The sequence below is a fragment of the Lacerta agilis genome, chromosome 2 (assembly GCF_009819535.1).
Source record: "Lacerta agilis isolate rLacAgi1 chromosome 2, rLacAgi1.pri, whole genome shotgun sequence".
Lineage (NCBI taxonomy): Eukaryota > Metazoa > Chordata > Lepidosauria > Squamata > Lacertidae > Lacerta > Lacerta agilis.
This window is the reverse complement of record NC_046313.1, coordinates 61,879,616-61,892,951: the sequence shown is the minus strand read 5'-3', so window position 1 is coordinate 61,892,951 and position 13,336 is coordinate 61,879,616. Positions and strand designations below refer to the sequence as shown.

The window sequence follows — 13,336 nt, the reverse complement described above, 5'->3', positions numbered from 1 at the left end:
TGATAGAGAGAGAACCTTGCACATTTTTGCTGAGTCAGCCTACATCGCTAATCATGGTTTAAAACCATGTGGCACTTTATAGTATTTGGCTTGTCTCTCTCCATACACCAGCTGCAGCTTTAGGAGCTATCTATGAGCCAAAACCACAATACAAGCTTAGTTTTGTTTGTTTACAAGAGAGTAAAGATTTCTAACAGCATTTATGTCCAAGCAAAAGTAACTGAATTTAGGTATAGCTCAAATAAACATCTCTTTATCTCCACTTTGAAAAAGCTAACATCTTTTGAAATGTATTTTAAAGCAGGGTTGGAGAAGCTGCAGCCTTCCAAATGTTGCTGGATTGCAACTTGCATCAGTCCCAACCAGCATGGCCAATGATCGGGGATTGGGGGAGCTGTAGTCCAACAACATCTGGAAGACCATTGCTTTCTCCACCTGTTTTAAGGAACCATCCACACCCCTTCTCCTTTTAACAGACTTTAACAACCATTTTCATACTGTGTCACTCCATACGTATTCATCAGCATCAGCAACCTACCCTCAAATTCACTAATGTTTGAGATGGATACTATTCAACCAGGCTAAACACAAAAAAACTGCATCAGAGCAGTTTGTCAGTGAGGCAGCTTTAATGTTACCAATATAACAAACATGAAATAAACTCTTAAATTTTGCAAAGACAGACAAAAGAAATGCTCAGAACAAATTGCTGCTTGCTTTCTAGCTCATGCAAGCAGTAGCAAACTCAAAAGGGACAATTAAGCTAGGGCGACCAGCAGGGTCCAGAGTTATTGCCCAGCAAGAAATAATCCCAATCCTTACTCTATCAAAGCCAAAGGATATCCAGCATACTCTCTAAGTACAGTGAGCAACATCCCTATAATGCATTCCCATGCCACTGGGGGAGGGGGGAAATCCACACGATCAGACCGATCATGTGGATCTTTTCCACCTGACCAGCTCTCTGCCACGAGAAAGATTAGCAAGCAAGTGAGCAAAATCCATGTGGTCAGCTTGCAATAGCTATGCACACTATGGCTGGACGATAACTGGTTTTCAATATTGTGATATATCACCAGCTAAACATCGTGATATTATCAATATATCAGGATATCTGAAATAAAGAAGGAACCATGCAGAGGTGAACAGGACAATGTCCTAGCAACTGTTACTACTTAAGGGTCTAAAACTGATATTATCCATCACCCCATGGTCACTTTCATTAGCAGGCAAGCCAAAAGGCATCCAAATAGACTTTTGGTTTTGGGCTTGCCTACCAAATTGTAGTATTCAGGATAATCCAGAGTATGGTGATGAGTCATAGTGTATAAAAATAATCTGGGACTGCCAGACTGCCAGCAGCCTGAAGGCGGCAGAATCCACATTATCACTGCCACAAGTCCTCGCAGGCCGCCACCTCCCGTTGCTGCAAAGTCTTGCAGGGTGCAGTTAGTGCCATCACTCCCTCGCAGGCTACCACCAGTACGTCTGCCATTTCCCATTGCTGCTGTGAGGCCTTGCAGGTTGCTGCCGTTACTTTCACCACTTTCTGTCACCACCACGAGGCCTTGCAGGCCGCCGCTACTGCCCCCACCTCCTGCCGCCCCCGCAAGGCCTCACAGGTATCACCTAGCCTTCACAAACGTTGTGATTTGCAATATATTGCCAGCTCAAATATTATTAAGTAATTATCATGATGTGAACAATTATGATATATCAATATACTGCCCAGCCCTAATGCACACTTTTATTCCAGAGATAATGGCTCCAACACAAGAGGGGAGGAGAGAGGGAGAGGGGGGGGGCATTAGACTTGGCATCAAGGTTACACAAGTATTCCAAGCTGACCTTCAAGGATGTGTACAAATAAAGCCACAAAAAACAGAGGTTAAGGCAAAGGCTTTCACAACTCTGCAATCCAAGATCCTTTTAACTACAGGTGCCTGGAATTTAACCCATGGCTTTCTGTACATGGTGCACATGTGCTACACAACCAAGTTCTAAACTTCTGAAGGCCACAGCTTTTATTCTGCAGAAAGCATGCAGGTATTTTAATATAAAAAATAAACGAACATGTATGTGTACGCACACTCTACATAGGATTTACTGAACAGACAGAAACCACTTTTGGAAAAGGGTTAAGGAATGTGTTCAAGGTGACAAAAACACAGTCTAAATGCATTTAAACTTCTGCTCTTGGTAATATGTGGCTACACAAGTAGCATTTGTGAAGGGTAATAAAACCTTTGAAAGCCTGCCTTAGGAAGTTCAAAAGAATATGGGCGAGGTGCTTGACATACAGCCAGAGGTCCTTTGGCAACAGAGCACAGAGAGCCCAAGCTTATCAGCACCTTTAAGCAAACATCAACTTCAAATGTCAGCCCACAGAATATCCCTGTTGTGTCCCCCCCCCCCTTCTTGAACAGAATATTCCAACCAGGACCTAGCACTTTTTAAATGACAGCCACCTATTTTAAAACATTATCTGCAAAGTAGTTATGTTAGGGGAGTTCTTACACTTGAACACCGAAAAGTGTGACCTCAATCATCCAGTTAAGCCAGTCAGCACCAGAGGTCAATCTCCAGGAACTTTGATGACATCCCTTTTATAGTTACACTGATTTTGGAATCTGCTGCCAAAGCACCTGCTTTATTTTACTTAAAAGGATGGCTGGTCCTGCCTAGGAAAAATGTATAAGATGATGGGAAAATGCAGATGGTGGCAAACATATCCAATATATTTTGTTTGTCTGTTTGTTTTTTAAAAAGTCAACAAAAGAGACACAAAAGTAACATTCAACAGGCCTCAAGTGACTACTTGAAGGACACACCTTCACTAGCTGAGCCCCTGCAAGTATAAGATTATAAATTTACTATACCAGTTACCAGCAACTAACACACTCCATCTAAACAAGATAGCACTTTCTTTGGGCTGCAACTATAACTGGAACAGAAGCAGTTAAGAACTGCTCCTGCAAAAGCATATGTAAAAAATTCAGGATGAGCCCATTTCAGAAAAGCAAAGAACCTCCATCACTTTTGTTTTAGTTGCCTCAAATGCAGCAACCTGATTGCCTCAAGTACACTGTCAGGACAATGGAAAATGTGGGAGCTTTGGCTTTGCATCTTTCTTTACACCAAACTTTTCAACAGTGAGTCACATCACTGATCTTTATATTATTCAACCTCCAACAATCGGGAAATTTGACTGCTATTGAAAGTCATTTTGTTAATTCAGGAACATAAAATGCATTATGTATACTTTGGTTTACTATAAGAATGGTCATGTCTGGTGTATTAAAAACAGTTTATTCAGACAATAATTATAAATTGATTTTATTATTTCAAGTTATTCTTACAAATGGAGCTAAAAACTACTGAACTGTAAAAGAACCTAGCAACTCTTTGATTTTGCCATTTTATGAGAAGTAGGCAAAAACAATAAAAGCCAAAATAATACATTTTATAGTAAGTTATTATTTATTCTGAAAATTATTATGTCCACCAGTGTTAAGCAGACACTCATTTCCTCAAAAAGAGCAGAGAAAAGAAGATGAGCGAAGAAAAAACTAAAAGAAAATCACACCCTTCAAGGGCAGCCCCATAAAGCATTATGTAGAGGTAGTCTAGACTTAAAGTGCTATTTAGCTCCTAGCTTTCATATGTCAGTTTCTAACACTGCTCTCTGCCTTTTTTGATTTATCTGCAAAAGCCTGGTACACAGTGTTAGAAACTGGGATAGGAATGCTAGGAGCCATGTGGCTCCTGGGACCTGGGTTGTGGGCACCAAAACAAATCGTCTAGGTGTCTTTTGGGGGGGAGGGTGGAAACCAGGCAGCCTTGCAGGAAAAAAATAAATCTACTGGGCGAATCAGATGCTCTGCAGTGTAGTGTGGCAGCAAAAGACGCATCTCATGCTACCCTGCCAAACACCTGATCCACCCAGCAGCACAGCAGCAGAAAAAATACTTGTTTATTGCTGCCAGGTGAATCAGGGGGTATGCAGGATAGCGTGGCTGCAAAAGATGCATCTTATGCTGCTGCACTGGCGGGCAAATCAGGCATTTGGCGGCATAGCATGGTAGCAAAAGACGTGTCTCTTTTGCTGCCTCTGTGCCTGGCAGACCAGCTGACTGCAACCAGGCAGGGGGAGATGCTAGGCACCAAGGGTGGCATCCGGACATCTCCATCCAGTTGCAAAATGCCGGTTGGCAGCCACAAATTGTGACTGGTGCCTGGCTAATTTTGAACACCGCTGGTGCAGTATCAATTTTAAACATATACAGATCAAAAGATGCCTCACAATCCCTTCTTATTTTGTGTTAGGCAATACAGTTTATAATCAAGTGATATGACATTCTTGCATGCTGCAATTCAAGTATAGGCTTGTGCAATTTGTTTTAAAACAGCAGTGCTTTTCAAGCAAACATTTAAAAACACAATGAAACAATAAACCATAAAGCTGCTACAGTTTTAACCTGACCCAACCTGCAACAAAGGCCAAACTGCTGAATTTGGCTAAGATTTGAAAATAAATATGAAAAGATTTATTCCAATAATTACTGCTGCGATAAAACATATACACCAGTCTTGCATTTAACCACTCATCTGGATGCCACTGGCGACTAGAGAGAGAACATTGAATCCTGCCTCCACAACCCTTTCACAAGTCCACTTGGCTTCCACCAGGGTGGATTTGATTTAAATCACGATTTAAATCACTAGTCAGTAAGGCTTGGTTTAAATCACAGTTTTCTACATAAAGACTAATTCTTGCTGGTATAACTTTAATATGCAAGTAGATGAAGATTTTTAGAATAACAACTTTTCATATTAGTTTTTTATCCCCAGTTTAATAGGTTAATCATTCATATTTGGACAACTCTTCTGTTGTACTTAGGAAGGAGAAAAATAATCATTACCTTAATAATAACAATTTAAATAGATTTATTAGATCCATTCCACTCCAAACAATCAGAAAAATATTGTTTCTATTCTATTCACTGAACTTCTTGAAACTTAGCACTGAAGGGGTTGATTCTGTATTCATAGGTTTGTAGAACAATAGGATTAAGGTCTTTTTCTCAACTCTGTTCATGTTATAACATTTTTGCTGTGAAGAAGAGGCATGTGATCTCTGCTGAGTCAAATTCAGTTTTGAGAACTGCAAAAGTAAACCAAGCATCTGTGATAATATCTTGTAGGCAGAGAAACTGCCCAATTACAAAAACCTCTGGAAGAGCATAAATGACATTGTGAATGGATTAATGGAATTTATTTACCAAAAAATTAAACATATACAGCCTTATTCTACTTAATTAAAAAACTAATCTTTATTTCATGACTGAATGACCTTTGGATGGTAATATACGGTATTTTCCTCAAAAAGCATTTTATTTTTAAAAAATCCAATTTAAATTTAAAAAATCCAATTTAAAATTTAAAAAATCCGATTTATTTTTTTAAAAAATCATAGATTTTTATCCACCCTAGCTTCCACCCAGGCCACAGAGGAAGAGAAGCGGAAGCACAACACTCAAGACATGGAGGAATGGAGCAGTCCATCAGCCAACTGTGCTTCTAAGGTGGACATACAGGAAGCAAAGCCCCTTCTTGCACTTCCAATTTGAAATCACGCAGTCTGTGGGGAAGCAGACAGGTAGCAATCCATGCCTCCTCCACCAACCTGCTGCATTTCCAGACCAGCCTGGGGAGAGGGGGATTTAACCAGCCTGGTTTTTAGGGAGATACCCCATTTGAGGTAAAACAGACAAATAAAAAGAAAATGCAAGCTAGTAACTTTTGGGAACATACTAAGAAGGCTAACATATATACAGGTATATATTACAAAAATAAAAGGTCACAGCTGCTTTTTCTCTCAGCGACTTATCTGTACCTGGAGAGAACGGGACATTCCCTATCGTAGCCCCCACCCTCCTGATAACTGTGCAAATTGGATAAGTAGCAAAATCCTTGCCTGATCCACAAGACCAAGTGCCCCACTGTCAGTGTGGAGAAAGTACAAGATGGATTAAGAATGAACAAGAGAAAAGTAATGCCCATTTACTGTATCAGTCCAGTGAAGCAGCTGGTGACCCAGCTCCTGTGCTCTGCCTTTAATCGCCAGTAAGCCTTAAGTGATACTGTGAGACACACAGAGCCATGCGGAGGGAGATAGAATGAGCCAGACATACTGCCTCACTGCCCTTCCACCAGCAAATGAAGGAAACCTGTCACCTGTAGGCACTACAGGATATACGGAGGCCAAAAGAATTGACACTCAGTTTAAGCTAAGCCTTTCAATGGCCATTCCAGTTAAAAAGAAGGCACTGCAATCAAACAAGGAAATATATTTTTCATTTGCACAACACCTGTCACTAACTACAGGGAGAACTTTCAATATTGTACAAATCAGTTATCTGTAAAGAAGAAAGAGGCAGCATTTTTGTACTGCAGCAGTCCTATTGAATGTTCTCATTATATACCCATGCATCACATAAATGTACCACTGGGAGGACAAACTGGGAAAAGACAGATTATGGTAAGGATATCCTACAGCACCTGAGCACCGTCCAGTTTTGATGCTGGTCACACATGAAGTGTTTGCAGTACTTTCCCCCCTCATATAACAAATGTTGAGAGAGAATTCAATGTCATCAATGACTGGGCCAGATGTTTTCCCCTCTCAACCTAACCTACTACTTCACAACAACTGTTTGGCTAAAGACAGCATTAAAACTTCTGCCAGTCAGTATCATTTTTAATCATGTGCTTTTTTATGCCTCTTCCAAAAGTGTTGAAAAATGTACAACTTCTCTCCAAAACATAAAAAGATACTTCTCAGGAGTTCTACCTACTACTAGAATGGCTGAATTATTAATATTCCCCAAGAGTGTGCCATTACTGTGACCACAGGAGATAACTTCTGAATGGTAATTTAGAGCAACCTTTTAATTTGGTCACGTGCAGCAAGTAAAAGTGACCTCCAGCCCCCTGTACTCCTCTCATTCCCCACCAAAAAAATAGGGGGGGGGAATACATACACACAAACCACAGATCTTGAGATAAAACAGAAGAACATTCCAACTGCCTCTGTATCTAACTGCACTCATACTCTTTCTCTCCTGGCAGGCACAAAGGGAAACAGTACCCACTGTGCTCATGGGTGTGACTTTTTTTTTATCCCATCCCAGCTGGCCTTGACTATTGCAGATGCCAGCTTCCAACAGGCTAAGTGGGAACAGGGTAAGCAATCACACCTGCAATACTTATTTTCAATGCTCTTTTTGAATAGCATTCTAGAATAGCAGCTCCTTCAAATTAAGGGCAAGAGTATTTTAATTGCTCCCTTAAGAGGCTCGTTTTTGTGCTGTTTTCCTAGTGGTATCACAGTCACTGGGTAAATTAGGTGGCAAGATTATTGCTTCCTTGTGAAATTAAAAAAATAAGGGAATCTTGTAGCTGAGCTGCTCTAATATTCAAACTTTTAAAAAGATGCTTAAGTATATTTTAGAGCACAGTATACAGAACTCCTTTATACAGGAAACAGTTTGATAACAATAGTAATTTCAAGTCATGATATTTGCAAAGAAAGCCCTGCTTAGCTTCTACACAGATTTGACAGAAATCTCTTTGCAATTGCAGTATCACTATAAAGAGTATAATACAAACCTGGCAGCACCTAAGTTCTGACAATTGTGCCGGTACCATGAAAAGAGGCAAAAGTTAAACTATGGTACGCAAAAGTTTGAATTTCAAATAATGTTTCATTGGGCAGATTTTTTCTTTCTGCTGAGTTTATTGTGAGTGAACAAACAATCAAAATAAGCCGTTTTCCATGGCCAATTACAGCTCAGTGGCAGAGCATCTGCTATGCATGCAGATGGTCCCAGGATTGGTCCCTATTAACTTTGGGTAGGGGCTGGGGAAAACTCCTCTCTGAAACCCTAGAGAACCACTGCCAGATTAAGGTAGATGGACCAGTGATTGACTCTGTAAGGCAGCTTCCTATGTTTCCAATTTTTGTCAGACCACCATAAATTCTAGACAAATACTATTCAATAAGGAGTATGACACCACTGTTGCATTTTTCCAAGTGAAAAAAAATGGTTATGGTGCTACCATTAAACTACAGTAGTAGCACCATAGCAACACTAGCAAGCCAAGTCCAATTTGACAGTTTAGGGCGGGGTATTATCAGTTACAATAGCAGGGTCAGAGGAGTTGGATGTGGAAGTTCCACATCTTGTCTCAACATGGAACTAATGGGAGAAGCTGTCTAGAAACTGAGCAAGCTGCCATCAGTATGCAGACATCCAACTCTATTTCCCCCTATTTCAGCCAGGTATGGTGGTGTTAATGATTGCTTGAAATCACTAATGCACTTGATAAGGGTGCATGGACTCAATCTTTACAAGATGGATAGTTATCATGAGTGAGCCTTGGGGGACAGAATGTGACTTTGCTATGCTAAAAGGACTTTGAGTTTTCAAAGTGATAGTGGGGGTTTGATTAAGGTCCAACACTAACCAACCTGACTTAGCATCTCTACAGCCCAGGACCTCCTTCACACTTTGGTCTACCCTACAAAGCTAGTACAGCCTACAGAGTCTAAAAGAGGTTTTAATTCCACCCAATCAATGACATTTTCTTCCTTCGCAGATTTAGGACTGCAAGAACTGACAGTTTTGCTCCCTGAATAATTAGAATGTCCATGCTACCATACCAGCTCAGCAACTTCCAGACACTTTATCACAAGCACAACATACTGCAGATGCTTAGAAAGCCCAACAGTTTACATTTGTTAAACGCATACAAAGTATCAGTCCTATAATGCTACAAGAACTCACTGTAGCATAAAGCACCCTCTCCTCACATCCTACAGAGGGCAGACTAAGTTGTCATATGCCATATGTCAGGCATAGGCAAACTTGACCCTCCAGATGTTTTGGGACTACAACTCCCATCATCCCTAGCTAACAGGACCAGTGGCCAGGGATGATGGGAATTGTAGTCTCAAAACATCTGGAGGGCTAAATTTGCCTATGCCTGCCATGTGAACTGGGCACTCCAATGTATTTCCACAGGAAGCAGCCATTCTGCTATACACCTCCTCACACAGACTGCACCACAAATATTAGTAAGACTGGGGCAATTTTGCAGCAAGATGTCAGCCCTTGTTCCTCTTCAGAAGTTGTGACATTCATAGACAAGGAAGTCCCACACCTAGCAAGATTGTCTTGCTCTTTCACCAGCAAATATTTCCAAAGAGACAAGCTTTCACCTGTGACAGAAATTGCAAGTGAAGCTCTGTTATGTCATTTAATGTGGACCTTGTTCTTAAAAGGAGAATGACTTAAGTTTTAGCCTTACTAGACTGCCTTATTACACTGAATGAATGAAATGTGGGCCCATTCTTTACCTAGACTATCTCAGTAACCCTTCCTTACAGCCAGTAAATTCATAACTAAGGAAAATTTTGGGGACATTCTTTGTTCTTACTACGCGCTAACAAGGGATTCTGTGCACAAATTCAAGAAGAGAGAGAGAGCAGCCTCTAAGAAGAGTAAAAGTCAAAGGTGGGGTGTTTTTTTGCACACAACTCTTTCTATCCTCCTAAGCAAGCAAGAGGCATTATCATAGATAAGAACAGGCTAAAGCACTCAAGGTGAAAGGTGGGGCCTTGAGAGAACCCTGCATTTCAAATACAAAAAGTTCCTCCACCCCCACCCCACCCCGCCATATACACCATGTGCCCATAGGGCACTTATGGAACTAATGAGCAACTTGAAATGCTCAGGATCGGTGTTAGAAATTAGCCAGGTGTGTTTTGCAACTGGCACAGGTCCAACTGTGACCACGTGGAGATCTCTGGATGCCAGGTTGACTGACATCTCCATCTGTCTGGCCCCTCCAGTTTTTCAAGCAGGTAAGCAGAAGAGCTTATTTATTGCATTTATAGCCCACCAAGGAGTACATGGTTCACACCCATGAGGTTGGTTAAGAGGCTGTGACTGGCCCAAGGTCACCAGTGCACTTCATGACTGAGTGGGGATTTGAACTCTGATCCAGGGCCGTAGCAAGGGGGGCGGGGAGGCCGGTAGCACCCTGCTGAGGGTGACACTTTGGGCGGTGGCCCCGCCCCCTGGGCTTTTTTAAAATTAATTTTTATTTTTTTAAGGGTATTTTCGGCACGGCTGGGGTAGAGCCGCAGGGGTGGCCAGCCAGGGGGGGTGTCACCCCCCCTCGCTGGCCGCCCCTGCAGCTCCACCCCGGCAGCGCAGAAAATAGTCCCCCCTTCAGCAGCGGAGCTCGGCATGGAGGCAAGGGGCGGGCCAGCGATAAGGGATGTCACCCCCTCCTCGCTGGCCCGCCCCTTGCCTCTATGCAGAGCTCTGCCGCTGGCTGGCTTGCGGAGCCCGGGCTCCCTTCGGGGTATTCCCAAAGCCGTTACCCGGCAGGGGCACCCCTTCGTGCCGCAGCTGCTCATGCCTGCGCGAGCAGCCGACGCACAAAGGGGTGGCGGGCGGTGGATTCGGGAGTCTGCAGGCTGCGTGCCCGGGCTCCCTTTGCGAAGCGCAAGTCGGGGCAGGGAGAGGCACCCCTCTCCATGCCCCGACTTGCACTCCGCAAAGGGGTGCCGGGCGGCGGATTCAGGAGTCTGTGGGCTGCATGCCCGCAGACTCCCGAATCCGCCGCCCGGCACCCCTTTGTCCGGTGGCTGCTCGCGCAGGCACGAGCAGCCGCGGCACAAAGGGGTGCCCCCGCCAGGTGGCAGCTTCGGGAGTACCCTGAAGCCGCCACCCGGCAACCCCCGGGGGCGGGGCATCGCGTGCGTCACGACGTCATGACGCACGCCCCTGCGATGCCCCGCCCCCAGGGGTGCCTCTTGGCTTCCCGGCACCGGCAGCCAAGGGGCTAGAAACGCCCCTGCTCTGACACTCTAACCACTACATTACACTGGCTTCCTAGAGTACTTCTGCTATGGGGCTGCTATATAAATTAAGGAGGTAAAGAAATATAGGATAAGCAAAATGTCACTTAGAGAAGGATCTGAAATATTTTTCTTGAAGGTTGAATTTGCTTTATGCTGGATTGTTTTATTTGATATTTTAATGTGTTTAATGTATTTGATATAAAGTGGTACAGAAATGAATTAATAATAAAAATCCCTTTCTGCAAGATTTAATTGAAAAATTAAATAAATAAACTTCAATGCAAAAAAAGCAACTAGACATTCTATTGTGGCAACCATAACGCAAGTTTTAGGTGCCATTTGAGAATTAGCTTATATATTTGAGTCTCTAACATTGAGTATGAGAGCCATTTGTTTTAGGTACAAGCCACATATAAAGTATTCCATATAAAGTAAGCAACGTTTATTCAGAGAACTTTATATGCAAGTGAACTAACTAACAAAACTAAAGTCTGAAGTAACTTGATTAAATATGAGGGCTTCACTGACCCTACTGAATACACAGAAAATAAGTAAGACAAAAATGTCTGCTATGGCTACAAGATGAATGACTCTTTCCCATTTAGAGTGCCAAACAATATTTCAAAAAGCAAAGTGTAAGAAAGGTCAACTGCAACTCAACTTCTGGGATGTTGCTCAAAACAATTAGTATAAGCTGTTAACAGATTAACACTGAATATCTATGCAACTGCACCCTCTTTACCATTATTGGCCTCCAATCCCTCTTCCATACTACCAAATCTTCACCAAGGATACTGCCCATATAGCTTAAAAACACCAGCTAGTCCTATGGATGCAAGAGCAAGCCTCTTGGGTTCTAAGACATGCAGTTCTAACCACCACCCACACAAGATCACCCTATTTAAACAGACTGCACACACTAGATGGGACAACTGGCAGCTGCTTTGGGAAGCCATCCTTCTTTGTTGAAATTATTTTAAATGTAGCCAATTGCCATATAAACTCACTAGCATATGTGGAGTCTCACACAAAGGGAACTATGACTGACACAACTAAATCCCCCAAATGATTCCAAGTTGAGTCCCCTCTTCCTGGTGAAAAATCCTATGCCTCCCTCCATGCACTTCAAAATATATTCCTATGCAAATAAACCAGTAATTCCACAATGCTAAGCTAATAAATTCATTCAACAGTGAAATTCACAGCTCCCAGGTCCTATCAGCTATTGTCTCTGCTCAGACCAGAGAAACTGCTGGTTAAACAACTGCACTGCAGGGCCACAATATAAAGCAGTTTTTCACTATTAATCCCTTCACTACTCGATAAAATGTGGGTCTCTATCATTTGCATGAATCCAATCACCAGGATTTCAGTTATTTCCCTGTTTTTAAAAGGTACATTATACCAGGATTACTAAGCCAGTGGTTTAATTATTGAATTATTTATGTACAAAACTGAGGAAGCCACAGCAAGCCAGAAAAATAAAAATTATGACCAAATTAACAAGCAAGCTTCCCTTAACTATAATGTAATATGCATCACAGTATACAACATAACTGGCCTGCTCTCCCCATCGTAAGACTTACCTATAAAACAAAGAAAACCATACATACAAGTAGCCCAAGAGACAAGAAGGAGCAAACTTGTGCCAAGACAAAATCTTGACTAGGAGCATTCAGAGTAGGGATATGTGTTGAAGTCAATTCTGCAAGGTCTCAGTCAGGTCTTCTACAAACTCACTCTAAAATTTCTATGATTCCTATGACACTTTTAGTCTGCAAGAAACATAAAATTATCTTCACCTCACATGCTTCCTCAAAATGCCACACCTTAATATTGTTGTCCCGCTGACTAGAACCAAGGCAGAGAGATATTTATTAGCATCTACACAAATCCAACTTGCATAGCACATGCTACATCTTCAATGAGTCACCAACTCCACTAATCCTGCCAAAGACCAATCAGAAAACACAGGGGTGAGTGGGAATGTAAAATCCAGTTTACTGGCCCATCCTGCTCCTACAAAGACATGGTGAAGTGAAAAGCTGATCCACAGCAATTGAAATTTCAACTCAAGGATTTTTAGGTAAACAACTATGGGAGATATCCAACTAATGTATCCCATCAGTGCAAGGATTTTCTCTTGTGCTATGGAACTTCTCTCCTCTCCCTGCATGATCCCTAAATCTGTTCTAGGGGTTCTCCTAACCCTTAAAGGAAATTTGGGGAGGGTGTGGAAAGAGGGGAAATTTCCATTGTGCAAATGTAAATGCATGCACTGACAGGATGTGTTAGTTGGATACACCCTATTTCAGTGATCACCCTACATCAGCAAAATGGAGATATTGGCCTATCTTACAGGTGTTACAAGAATTATTAAAAGGGGGCATATGATACACT

At 42.2% G+C, this 13,336-nt stretch overlaps 1 protein-coding gene across 5 annotated transcripts in view; it reads right to left on the bottom strand.

Annotated features, from left to right (window-relative positions):
- Nucleotides 1-13,336, bottom strand: part of LARP1 (La ribonucleoprotein 1, translational regulator) — a 67,378-nt gene that overhangs the window by 45,957 nt on the left and 8,085 nt on the right. The gene's annotated exons all lie outside the window — the stretch shown is intronic.